The sequence below is a fragment of the Papaver somniferum genome, unplaced genomic scaffold (assembly GCF_003573695.1).
Source record: "Papaver somniferum cultivar HN1 unplaced genomic scaffold, ASM357369v1 unplaced-scaffold_125, whole genome shotgun sequence".
In the NCBI taxonomy this organism is placed as follows: Eukaryota; Viridiplantae; Streptophyta; class Magnoliopsida; order Ranunculales; family Papaveraceae; genus Papaver; species Papaver somniferum.
In genome coordinates this window covers 17,378,076-17,389,328 of record NW_020621603.1, presented here as the reverse complement: position 1 = coordinate 17,389,328, position 11,253 = coordinate 17,378,076, and the positions used below count along the sequence as shown (strand labels likewise).

The window sequence follows — 11,253 nt, the reverse complement described above, 5'->3', positions numbered from 1 at the left end:
AAGTTCATCGATTGCATCTCACTCTCTAAAACACTGATTCATCTTCCAGATCGAAAACCCTAGTCCACTGCTACAATTGCTCGGTATTTTGTCCTCTCTTAAAAATCAAATGATAAGTTATTTTGTTTTGTTCATTGTTTTGATTTCTGGTTTGATAAATTCAAGGATGTGTTAGTTTGCAAGGATAGATTTGGGGTTTATCGTTTTCAGCGAGATAATGTTAGGGATTTTTTTTCCTCTTGAAATTTTTAGGATTAATGAATTATGTATTTTTCATAAATTGAATTGTTAAGGGGATTGGTCCAGGTTAATGGGGTTAACTGAGTAAAGTTATATATATCCATTTTTGACTTTACATGAATTGTTAATGGAGTTGTAGTTGTGGTTAAGTTTGTGATTGAATTCAAGGGATTAGTTCATATTGGAGAAGGAACAGGAATTGAGTTTTGGAATTGATAATGAATTGTCTTTGCATCAACAGTTGAGAGTAAGGGCTTGATAGTGTTGGTCAGCTGCATTGAAATGGCAATGAGTTAATTGTGCTGGTAAGAACTCAGTCTGAATGTGTAGAGGAAACCTGGGTAAATTCACATTGAAATTTTGTTTGTTAATGTTTCAGTATTTTACTTTTCATGAAATTCATGTTTGTATTCAGGGATGTGTCTTACTTGAAATTTTGTTGTCTCTGATTGTGCTGTGTGTGTGTGTGTGTGTGTTACTGCAATAGGTTTGAGGTGCTGGTACAGTTCTGGTGATACTGCAATACAGAGTTGAGCTGGTAGAAGCAATTGAAGGAAGCGAAGATGCAGTTTCTGTTGTAGTTTCTGCTGTAGTTTCTGCTGTGGTGGTGGGTTATGGAATGGTTGGAGCTCAATCTGAGCTGGTAATTGCAGGTGGTAATTTCAGCATGAACAATTTTAGGGATTTTTGTACTTGTGATTGTGATTTTAGTCACATCTGTTTTGATGGTAGTTTACCAAATATGTTTGCTATCAAGAGCTATGGCTAATGTCATTGTTTGGATTTATAGATGCCATGCGTTTAATTGGTAGGAGATTCAGTGACACCACTGTCCCTGCCTACTACAACGATTCTCAGCGTCAAGCTGCAAAGGATGTTGGAGCCATTGCTGGTCTATGGTCGCCACCAGTGTTGGGGAGAAGAATGTTTTTATCTTAGATCTTGAAGGTGGTACCTTTGATGTCTCTCTTCTTACTATTGAGGAGGGTATCTTTGAAGTTAAATCTACAGCAGGAGACACTAATCTTGTTGGTGAGGACTTCGACAACAGAATGGTGAACCACTTTGTTCAGGAATTCAAGAGAAAGAACAAGAAGGATATCAGTGGAAGCCCCAGGGATCTTAGAAGATTGAAAACACCTAGTGAAAGAGCAAAGCGGATTCCATCATCCACTGCCCAGACTACCGTTGAAATTGACTATCATCTAAGGGCTTCTGAATATGAGGTTGGTTAGTAATGTAATCTTGTAATGGTACTAGTCCTTTTTAATTTTTGATGTTTGTTCTTCTTTCTTCGATATTACTGACTGATACTAGTTTGTTTGTATGTATGGACTTTGCAAAATGAAATGAGAATTCAGTAGAAGATTACCAGTACACTGAGAAAAGAGACCAGGTAATGATGGATGAATTGACATAACTGTAACATTTGCTATATATTATGCTTCTCAATGAGTGAATATTTATTACATGGGTATGGTTGCTTTTTATTGTGTTATTTTACTATTATATGACTAGTAGTAAAGTTAGGTACTTGAACTTATTACAATAAACATGTTGATGCTCTTCAGCGCCACCTTTCCAACTGAGATACAGGTTCATCTTTACCACTGTTTCATCTGCTTGGTAAAATGATTATACTTCCACTAAGTATGAGAATTATATAACTTTCTTACTCTACTTTGTTTGTTATTTCAGATGATGGCTTATGTTATTTTGATGTAGTTGATAGTGGCGCCGTTGTGTATGTTCTTATTTTGGTGAAGTTGATTGTAAATTTGGTAGCCTTACTTGGGTTGGGAATTATGAACTTAAACCAGGGATTACGGAGAACTCGATGAAGAATGCTGGAAGGATAGCTTAGGAGCTGATTTGTGCTTGGCAACTAGTGTCTGGAAAATACATCTGGGATTGTACGCTCAATTGACACTCATCCTTCGCGAAAGCATGCCTGTGTGGTAAGATGCCTTCTGCACTTCTCTTAGTTCCTTGCAGTAACTTCATATACCTTCTACCCTCTAGTTTTGCAAGATTAAATGGTGTGCTTTCAGGCAATGCATCAGGCTTATGATGCCATCGTGCAGAAAAAGTGCATTGGGGTAAGTCTTTATTTACTGATCGTTTCTCTGTTATTAAAAATCTAATCCATTTAGCTTCCTGCTCACTTAATCATGTGATAGATTTTGAACCTTGGAAGAACATTATCCGTTTCACCAGTTGCACTAATTTTTTTCTCAAACACACTAGTTCAGGCATAAATACCGACGAAAATGTCGAGGAGGATCATGTCACTCAGGTATTTGTTTGTGTCAATTTTGTGTTTGAGCTACTTTCGCCACTTGAACAATTTTACCTAGTAAGTGCTAAGTAGCACAATATGCATTACTAATTCGTCACTTATGATTTTCAGGCACTCAATAGGATATAATCCAGGATAATAAGATATGTGGTGCTGAACACAATCATTCACAATATGGTATGTCCAAATTTTCCAAGACTGAACCATATATTACTAAGCTTGTTAGGTTTCCTTTTTTTTCAACACATTTTGTAAGCTGTCGTTGGATGTAATATTGGGTTACAAATTTATCCAAAATGTCAGGATAATCAAAGTTACAAGTATGATGATTTTTGCAATATATTTCTTCTTTCTTGTGTATCGAGATTGCTATGGTAGGCGGTATTCTCTAATTTGGGTTTAGAAATGTAGTCACCTGACCAAGAGATTGCTATGGTAGGTGGTATTCTCTAACTTGGGTTTAGAAATGTAGTCACCTGACCAAGAGATTGCTATGGTAGGTGGTATTCTCTAACTTGGGTTTAGAAATGTAGTCACCTGACCAAGAGATTGCTATGGTAGGTGGTATTCTCTAACTTAGGTTTAGAAATGCAGTCACTTGACTACGAAATTCTAATTGAAATGACTACAACTTGCTAAGTAAGCTCCTCTGGGCTTTGATTATTCTTATTTATTTCCATTGCTGAATTAGGGACTGGGGTTATACTTTTCATTGAGAGGGCCTTAGCTTCAGCTGGGCTATCAAAGGAAGATGTTAATCATGTGAATGCAAACAAGCTGGAGACTTGAAAGAATACCAGTCTCTTATCATTGTTTTTGACAGAACCCTGAGGTAATGTGAACATGATTGCTAAAATTTTGAGCATGCACCCACCTTGCTTCTGTAGTACTTTTCAATTAAGAATGCAAGAATAATTATACCGAAATGAAAAGTCATGAACTTTGTAACTTCTACTTTTTGCTATGGAATGATTTTTACTTTATTAAAAGTCATGAATAAGCCTCATTTGCCAGATAAGTAGGTTAGTAAGTGATTTTTATATGTTTTGGCCTGGATTTGGCCAGAATTTTGGCCTGTAATGTTGCAGGGAACTCTTGACTAGGCCAACGACAAATTGACTTGACTTCTTTTCTGTTGCAAAAATTTAGCAACGTCCGGAAACTGTTGCTAAATGTAGAACCAGAATAATAAAATCGGGTCCGGATAAGTTTAGCCGTTCTGAGATTTTTTTGTTCTAAATTTCGCAACTGCTGAAAGCTGTTACGAAAAGTTATAGCAACATTTTACTTGCTGTTGCTAAACCTGTTCGCAAAGGCCGAAACCGTGGCAAAGTCAAGGAAAAACAAATTTCGCAACGGCTGGCTGATGTTGCAAGTTTGTTTTCCAATTGCATGCAGCGTTGCGAATCCCAAAAGATGGTGTAGTGGAAGGCCACTGCCAAAATGAACCTATCCTAATGGACTGAGATTAGGGCTGTCAATGGGTACCCATTACCCGGACCCGGAACCGGACCTGGTATATTTGGGTCCGGTTCCGGGTCCTAAAGTTGGACCCATTAGCTACTTAGGACCCGGCGGGTAATTACCCGATTGGACCCGAATTTAAACGGGTCCAAACGGGTAATACCCGTTGGATACCCGCGGGTATCGGGTACCCGTTTATTCATTCTTTTATTCATGTTTTTAGCAAAATTACAAGTATTTTTGCTAGTTTTAGCTTTGATATTTTACTCATTTAAATTTTTTCTCTTACATTTAACCTTTATTTAGTACATTAATAAAAAATAATAATAAATTTTTATAAAAATTACTTAAATCCAAGACAAAAAGAGAAATATATTAAGTTTTTGAGGTTTTTTAAATAGTTTTATTAAGACCCAATGGGTACCCGGAACCGACGGGTACCCGGATATTTAAACGGGTCCGGTTCTGGGTCCACAAGTTTAGGAACCAGACCCGGAACCGTTAGGAACCGGACCCGACCATTATAAGTAGGGTCCGGGTCCGGGTCTAGTGATACCCGGAGGACCCGGATCCGTTGACACCCCTAACTGAGATACTAGTCTGAATAATATCAACACAACCGGGATATACAAGGGAACCAGTGGTCGATAATCCTAACTCTAGGTTAACACAACTGGCATATACAAGGGTACCACTGGTCGATGTTATTGAATTTATACCGGTTGGTCTGGTCTCAATTTTTTTTTAAACTGCATGATTTGATCTTTTGGATCCAAGCGCATGCTTCTTGTCAGCAGATTACATGATAGTTCCCATGGATCCTGCGTTCCACGCTTGTTTAGGCGACAGAGACAGGGAAAACACACACATATTGCTATCCAAGTGTTAATTTTTTTTTATTTATGGTATCTCAATCACTCTGTTTCACCCTACCAGTGGTAACAACTTGATTCGTGGGCCCCACCTAATCACTTAGAGAAACATATTTTTATAAAGAAAACAAAATAAAAACAGAAGTGAAAAGGACTCAACGAGATATGGCGAAACTACCATGTTATTTCTAATACCTGAGCTCTGTGCTTTTATGAATAGACTCTTTAGATGTTTCCATATACTCGGATTGGTTCCTCAACTCCTACAACCAAGATGCTTCCATCCACTTAGATTGGTTAGTGCGATCCTTAATAGGCATAAATTTGTAGGCTCTGGAGTTTAATTTTTTTTTATATTTATTATTAAAAACTAACTCAAAGTTTTTCCCTCACCCCCAAACTTAAATCTAACATTGTCCTCAATGTTTCAAAATGAAAGTGCAGTACCAAAAAATATAAGTAACAAGAGGAAACAGTAAAGAGAGAAGTCAGAAAGATAGTACCTGAATGAAGCGTATCAATCCTTCAATGGGGAATAAGAAAAAAATAAAACCAAAAACAAAACTAATGTACAACAATAACAGGGTCATCCAGAGGGACCTTAATTTCACCATGTATGGATTGCCTCCCATAAAGCGCTAAGTTTAGTGTCTTCAGCCAGACTTCGGTAGAATTATTAGTCACCACATAAAATCATAAAGTAGTAGTCGGAACATGTGTGGGTCATCAAAACCAAATAAAGCTACCACAAAAAGAAGAAAACTGCAGCAGACTAAGAAAGTGAACCAACCAAATGCACCCTTATCAAGTTTTCTATTTAAGACAACTATATCTAGTTGTGGTTCGGGTTCTATAAAAGGGTCTAGATAAAATATTTCCATTGGCTACGTTTCCTCATAGACAGGATCAGGAGGATCAGGTTGTAGAGTCTGCAGAAACTCAAATAAAAACTTAGAAGCACATAATAATAACCTGAATAATTGTGGATCCTCAAAGTCAATTATATTTGACTTACACAGTTGACCATAATGCTGGTCATTATTAAGAAAATGTGTCGACAATTCTAATTTCCTAAAATAATTAGGTCTATTTCTAAAAACTATATAATGACACATTTCGAATTGAGATACTCCCACATTTGATAAATAAAATCTTGGTGGGACAACAAAGTCAATTATGGTATCATGGACCGGAATAACCACATCAACCAGAGGATGGGTTTCTATCAACTGAGTTTCTTTCTGGGCATAACTAGGTCCATGAAAACGTGTATGAAGATAGTTTCTTAAGATGGTAGAGGCACATACGTCAAGTCCCAAATTAGGACCTTTGTAAGAGTCAAAGGTAAACCACAGGGAGAATGATATTCACCCCCAAACATAGAATTGTCAATATCCTTGGATAAACTAGTCACAATTTTCTCAATTTCTAAATTATCAGATTTAGGAAAATGGTCTTTTATTTCTTCTAGGTTGTAATCATGTGGTTCTACATTTTTATAATCCTCAGCAGAGACTATTGTTTCTGAATCGCTAGACTCTAAAATACTAGTCTCAGGATAAACTCTTTCCTCTAAACCATCATCAGCTTCATAATCACAATAATATACTACACCGTCTAAAACAATTGTATCCCTAGATAAATCCTCATTCTAGTGAATAATCATTAATATTATTAGGATTTGAACTAGAAACACCATTATCATCATAAGGCTCAATTGGTGTAACAATTTCCTCATTATTATGACTACATATTTCAAACTCTTCATCGACACTATCCTCATCATCATAATATAAAGATGGTTGAACCTTGTATAAACATGTAGTATTTTCAATTCTAACCTCGCCCTCTAAATTAGGTGAGTAATTATATGTATTATCAGGGGTAGGATTGGAAACACTATTTTGAAATTCAAGATCATTATGAGCAATATCCTTAGGTGCATATTGTTCCACATACTTATTAACAGTCTCACACATTATATCCAGGATTATTCGAGATTGGCGCGGATTCACGTGTAGTTTCATTGAACTTCTTAATTGATTCCTCTAAAGAAAGACTTGAATATTCATCACTACGTGATATACCAATCACTTGTTGAAACTATTTGAGTGCATCTTCTAAGGAATGAGTTTTATATTTATCAGGAACTGGTGGTAATTGTTTGATTAAATCCTCTAAAGATGGAGAACTCTCATTTTTTTTCATTATAATATTGCTCATTCTCCCGTTCGTATGATTGGTGGACGTGCGAATAGTAATTGGGATCAACATGGTATGAAGGTCGGTAGTGATCGCAAGTACTATGCACATTCCGGTCATAGTACGGATATTGTCCATTTCGATACTCAGTCGAATAATCATAATATTGGTATTTATAATACCAACTCGACATTTTCTGTGCACATGCAAATGCAGGGTCGACTAAAATTGGTAGGCTCAGGTTACCTCTAGCAGAATATACCTACAGTCAAAGACTGGTCAACGGTACTGCGCTGAGGCTTGTGGTGTTTCGGATGATAACGCCCAGAGGGTTCACCGTACTAAACCACGATTTTTTCTAAAATTCGGTGTCTGACGATGCAATTGGTGTGTGTGCACGTGTTTTTTTTTAAATAAAAAAAATATTTACAAAAAATAAAAAGAATCCTAAATTAACTATGTACAAAGAAAATAAAATAAAAATCTACCAAATATCAATTTTTACAAAAAAAAAAGGAAAAAAAAGGCTAAAAAGATACCCAACGTAAAATAAAGAAAATAAAACAAAATAAATTCTAAACCACCAAAATATTTACAAAAATAAATCTAAAACCTAACCTAAATACAAGTCCCCGGCAGCGGCGCCAAAAACTGATGTGGTTTTTACAGTGGAAGTAAGGATTTGATACTCAGACTATTTTGAAGGTTTGGTTTAAGATAAATAAAAGAAAAACTAATAAATTTTGATTGCCGTTACCAAGGAGAGAAGAATATAGGGTTTTTGATTCCACTACTCTAGATGCTTGTAAAATTAACAATTTATTATCTCAAACAATTACTCATAAAATACTCAAAACCATATCGAACCCAATCTCAGGTTTTGGAAAATGAAACGTTTAAAATTAATTATGCGACTCTCGTCGTTACACAAAAATATAACCTCCTTCGCTTATAAAATATCGGTAGAAATTACCCAAAACAATTAAAATGAAGCATTTATAGAAGAGAAATTATTAGTCACGAATAACACAAATAATTGAGTAATTATTGTCTAAGAAATAAAACATTAAATATTACCCATCAAAAATAGTTTCTTCCTCCACCCTAGCGGAGAAGTTACTCCATTATTACAAAAGAGAAATTAAAACAAAGAAATAAAAACTCTTCTGTTTCGCTCAAACTCCGAACCTCCCCTTTTTCTTATATCCACAGCGTATTTATAGCTTTCAAAGGAATCCAATTTCCTTTTCTATTCACCACTACCATATCATCACCGAATGAGAATACGCCACATGTCAAGACAATGAAAAATCCTCCAATAAGAATGTGCCACGCGTCAAATAATATAATTCTCATGCATTTACAATTTTCCTTATTTGAGAATTATTTATTCTTTATTAACTCCAACCATAAAGAATAATATTCTTTCTGTACTCTTTATATATTTAATAGAGCTGGCAAACGGGCGGGCCAGGGATGGCTTGTGACCAACCCGCGGGTTACGGGTTAATACAAGCCTAAGCTTGCGGGTTGAAATTCTTCACGGGTGGTCATTTCTCCAACCCGCTCCCGTCCCGAGTAAAGCTTGCGGGTTCACTGGGGCTCACGGGTTAGCTGGTTTTTGTTGAGTCAACTCGCCAGAAATCGATTTCTGGGCTATTTCCGGCCACATTCAGGCCATCTAAAGCTCCTTCCCAACCTAAGTACTTAACTTAACATTCATCATTTCATCTAATTCATTTGATATTTCGATTCAAAAACTCAAAATTGCAAAACTAAACTACTTTTGCATTTAAAGGATTAAAGGAACACAAATACTAGTCATTAGTAGTTTAATACTTTAGTTACAATACTTCATCAGTTCATGATGATATTTTCAACAAAGAAAAAAAACCTCCGAGACTGTAGCAATACCATTGTTTGTAATTTGTATCACCAAGTGCGACAATAAAGATATTAATAACCACTTCTTGCACAAATATATATTGTGTGGTTAATCAAAAAAAGTGTTAACTGTCCAAAAAAACATCTCCAATCTCTTTTCTATGCAATATTTGGAGACACTGGTAAGTGATAAATAACTGTCTGTCCAAAAAACATTCTCCTATTCCATGTCTATCTTTGAGTTGCTCCAACTATTCAATATGAATCTGTAATTTCAAGAAAAAATAAACCAAAAATAGAAAAGATTCGAGTCAAAAACATGGAATTTGCATAATTACCCCGCTTTATATTGAAGAAGTATGCATACTAATTAGACGCATAAGAACTTACTTCCTCCACATCTTCCACTGCCCCATCCTCCACTGCATCAGGTTCAAATCCTAATACATCTTCTTCAATAATCCCATTGTTCTCATCCATATCTTCTTTTCCTACATGGATAAAAACAACCAATATTATATATAAGATTTAGACATTCAACTAAAAAAAATATTACTGATTTGCTTACCAATTCCATATTCCCAATCACGAGTTGTTACCAACGCCTCAGTATTTTCAGGTAATAAGGAACTGCGAAATCGATCAATTACCCTTCCTCCAATGCTAAATGCAGATTCTGAAGCGACAGTTGAAATAGGAATTGACAAAATATGCCCTGTCATTCTTGAAAGTACCGGAAATCGTTGTTCATGGTTCTTCCAATAGTTTAGGATGTCGAGTGGTGAATTTAGACAACCCATGTACGACTCGCCAAGATATTCATCTAACTCTGACAAGTCAGTAAGTACATCACCACCACGTTCCTGTGTTGCAACATATTCCTGCATGAAACAAACTAGAAGTGAGTGAACTATGAATATATGAGTCTTAAAAGCTCCGTTATTTGCAGCATTATCCAAGGTGATGTTGGATACCTTGTCTTCAATTCCCCAATCTTCTATCGTAGCAAATAACTTAGCAGAAAGGTGTTCACCTGTTTTGAGGTAGTAGAAAGGAGAAAAGTTAACATGAATTTATATTGAAGATAAAGAAATAAAAGTAAGTGCTTTACCTGTATGAGGTGGTGGAAGAGGACAGAAATTCAGAAGCTTCTTTTGCAACACCCAATCTTGATCAAGATAGTGCGCAGTTAAGCTTATATATATAGTTGTTGTTACAGAAGTCTACATGTCTTAGACATATCTTACCTGTAAGGGTGAGTCATACACATTAGCACATCATATTAATCAATTACTCATACATAAAAGTATAAACAAAACATATGGGTCATTAGGATTTGAAATTTTGAATCATACCTGGAGCAAGTTTCAATCTGTTGTGAATAACTTCTTTTTGTGCTTTATGTTTCTTTACTACATCGGCTTTCCCAGTATTCCTTGATATTGGTTTAGCATCCTCATTTAAATAAGTATATATATCCCTAAATTCTTTCCACTCCACCAAAGCAAATGGAACATTTCTTGCAATGAGTAATGCTGAAAACAGATCTCGTAATTTTATCTGATCAGCTTTGCGTACGCGGGTAGAGAACTGGCCATTGTTTGCAGATAATATCATCTGCCCTACGTCCATAGACTGACGGTTAGGGCACTTATGCATTTTCATGGCTGAGGTTCCACATTTTTGGCTTTCATATTTATATCCTACATTACAAGCCTTGCACACTCCCTTCTTTGTTCCATCTTTATATTTAACGAGTTTAATAAATTCCCAAACTTGGGATCTAAGTTTATTTTTCTTTCCACGTGAAACTGGTGCAGGACAGGCAAGTGCACAACCAATAGTTGGATCCTCATTCACAGAATCTAGCATCTAAACATCATCATCCTCACCATCACTACTCATAACATCATTATAATGGTCTTGTAACTCTTGTTCTTGTACACTTGACATACTGGAATGGATGGAGCCACAAAGAACAGGTCAAAGAGTCATTCAGAAACGTGAAAAATGCATAAACAAAAAATATAAGCAAAACATCTCATTTGCAAATTACAAGTAACAAGGTACATCATACATGTAAAGAAATTCCAACAAAACTATTACAGTACATGTATTTGCAAGTAACCTAAAAACAATAGCACAAAATTAGAGCTAAACACATCAGAGAGAGTGACTAATTAGAGCTAATTGAAAATCACCAAATACCAATGCTTCTGCACCCCTAATTTGCTAGTATCCAATTCACTCTGAGTGCCAGATTCAAAATTCAACAAGTTTAACATTTACTAC

At 35.9% G+C, this 11,253-nt stretch overlaps 2 long non-coding RNA genes across 4 annotated transcripts; both read left to right on the top strand.

Moving 5' to 3' along the window:
• Positions 1-753: 753 nt before the first annotated feature.
• Positions 754-1,637, top strand: LOC113331165. The gene is made up of 3 exons (XR_003350746.1): positions 754-893; positions 1,031-1,466; positions 1,602-1,637. It is a non-coding gene; the product is annotated as an uncharacterized LOC113331165 (long non-coding RNA).
• A 430-nt stretch (positions 1,638-2,067) lies between these two features.
• On the top strand, positions 2,068-2,709 carry LOC113331164. 3 transcript variants are annotated; one of them, XR_003350745.1, is made up of 4 exons: positions 2,068-2,198; positions 2,292-2,339; positions 2,493-2,536; positions 2,651-2,709. It is a non-coding gene; the product is annotated as an uncharacterized LOC113331164 (long non-coding RNA). The 3 variants fall into 3 exon arrangements; XR_003350743.1 differs by having other exon boundaries at positions 2,488-2,536; positions 2,651-2,701; XR_003350744.1 differs by having other exon boundaries at positions 2,102-2,339.
• The last annotated feature ends 8,544 nt before the right edge of the window (positions 2,710-11,253 follow it).